Source organism: Octodon degus, unplaced genomic scaffold, assembly GCF_000260255.1.
Source record: "Octodon degus isolate 3935 unplaced genomic scaffold, OctDeg1.0 scaffold00163, whole genome shotgun sequence".
In the NCBI taxonomy this organism is placed as follows: Eukaryota; Metazoa; Chordata; class Mammalia; order Rodentia; family Octodontidae; genus Octodon; species Octodon degus.
The window spans coordinates 1,757,490-1,759,909 of NW_004524739.1; positions in this window are offsets into that span (position 1 = coordinate 1,757,490).

Genomic DNA, 2,420 nt, shown 5'->3' on the forward strand with positions numbered 1-2,420 from the left:
TCAAATTTCTGGACCTCAGCCCCTTAATTTCTGGGACTACAGTGCCACCATAGGACCTGGCAGGGTGAATAGTTTGTCTGGACACAGAGTGTGTGACGACCTAGGAAGTTCAAGTTTCTCAGTTTCTCAGGATGGAGGGATGCAGGTGCTCTGAAATGTCTGTCTGAAGGGGGTGATCTGGGACATGACTAGCTGGGAGGGGCAGATACCAGGGCCCAGGGCAGCAGGAGCTCACACTCCACCCACAGAAGCCATGGAAACAGTGAAGCAGGCAATGACATATCAGGGTGGAACTGGGTGGGAGGGGACATGAGCCGTGGAGGTGAGGCTGCTCTGCTGTGTTGGGGGTGCAGTGGGCAAGTCCAGAGAAGAGGAAAACCGGGGCCTCCCAGGGCTCTGGCTGGGCACCCTAGTGAGGCATGAGGAGCGACTTGTGGGGAAGGTGCTGAGCTTGACATCACAACAGATGCTCGTAAGCCTGGAACTCAAGGGAGGGCTGAAGAACAGGCTTTGACGATGGACACAGAGTCAGAGTAAAGGGGCAGGGGCAGACAGCTTCTGCCTGTGTAGCCGCAGACTGGATGGCTTGGTGTGCAGGGGTTCAGGGAAGGGAAGGAGCCCTTTCATCCTCCTCCCTCTCTGCTGTCCAGGCTGGGTCTGCATCTTGGTTTGTCCCTGCAGATCCCATGGCTGGAGCCAGCTCCCTGTCTTCTGCCCTGCTGAGACCTCACAGAGTCCATGGGCGCCCCCACTGCAGACAGCTGACAGCTACAGCAGTGGCCACTCTGGAACCGGAAGCTGCAGAAGAAGACAGCTGCCTGGCACTGGGACTGAGGCCAAGAGTGGGGCTGCTGTGCTCGGTCACAGTCACCAGAGTCCAAGGCAATGTCATCATCTCATGCTCACAGCAGGACCATGGAACAGGTGCCTGTCACGCTCTACCTACCTTAGCTTTCTGCAGTAACAGCCTTGGTCACTGCTGCCCTCAGACTGCCCGGAGCCCGAAGCAGCCTGGCCCGAGTGCCCTGAGGGCTCAGCCCAGATGCCCAAATGTCAAGGGCACCATGTCTCCATCTCCTACAGGCTCTCCCAGCTGCCTCTACACCTGGGCTAAGTTGCGCTAAATGTACCTTCCCTCCTGTTGCTCCTCACTCCAGTCAGTGAGAGGGCACGGCCCCAGGGCTTCCAAGACAAAGGTGGAACTCCTTCAGGAGTCCTGCGTATCTGCCCCCCACTAGAAATTTCAGTTCTTCCATTTGTCCCCCTCTCCCCCGCAACCCAGTCATCTCCCACTCACCCTCAGCTGGGTCAGCACTGCCTCCAGGTGGCCTTCCACACACTGGGGCTGACCTGGCAGGGTCTCCGCTGTCACCCAGCCACCCTGCAGCTGTGTCCTGAATAGGCAGCCCCAAAATAGTACACACCTGAGGGGGCACGGTCTTCCTCTCCTGTGTGTCTGGGTCCCACCCATCGGTGGTGGCTACTGCCTCTCCCCCTCCCAGTTCAAGGAGCAGCCCTTCAGCTGTGCCACTCATGGGGTTTCTGTCCCCAGACCAGTAACCCAGTGGTGCCAGAGGGGACACCACCAAACTAAACTGTGTTTCTGTGAAACTCTAACCCTGAGGGGACATGAAAGCAACAAGGGCCCAGCAGGGATCTTTGGTGGGCAGTGCACAGTGGCCTGAGAAAGCTTCAGGAGGGAGTGGGGTTTCTGTCCTAAGCAGCACAGGGGCTATTCTCATTCTCTTTCCTGTTGTAAGAGCTGGGCACACCAATTACCCTCGCTAGGGGGCGGCTTTCCTCTGTGAGAAGAAAGGAAGGAGAAATCCTACATCTCAGGGTTGTTGTGAGGCTCTGCCCTCTAGGCTCCAGGCCTTCCTGCCAGTGTGAGATTAATTCAAGTGCATGTGATGTCTGGGCAGCAGTGGAGGGGACAGACCTGGCTGGGGGGACAGAAAGCATGGGGCTGATGTGCTGCCTGTGGGTGGTGGGATGGGCCCTGGGCTGGAAAATCCTAAGAGACAGAGGAGAGGGAGCTTTTCCCTTCAGTTTCAAACCTGTACAAACTGGGAAAACAGGTGGAGAAGAGTAGCCATTAACTGGGGCCCTGATTGTCCCACAGCCTGGGAAGGGGTTGCGATGGAGATGAGCTAGGTACCAGGGCTCCAGACTTCCCAGACAGTCTCCCTGCTCTGGGGAAGGGTTGCCCTCAAGGATGTGGAAGAAAGTAGGGAGACAGACACCAGAATCCTCCCATTGTCACTAGAAACTTAGGGCAATGGCCCAGGCTTGGCTACCCTTCCCAGAACACCAATCAAAGTACCAAGCAGTGGTGAAGGCAGGCAAGGAGCTTAAATCAGCGTGACAAGGGCTGGGGAGATGGCTCAGTAGGATAAGCGCTTGACTGGCAAACACAAGGA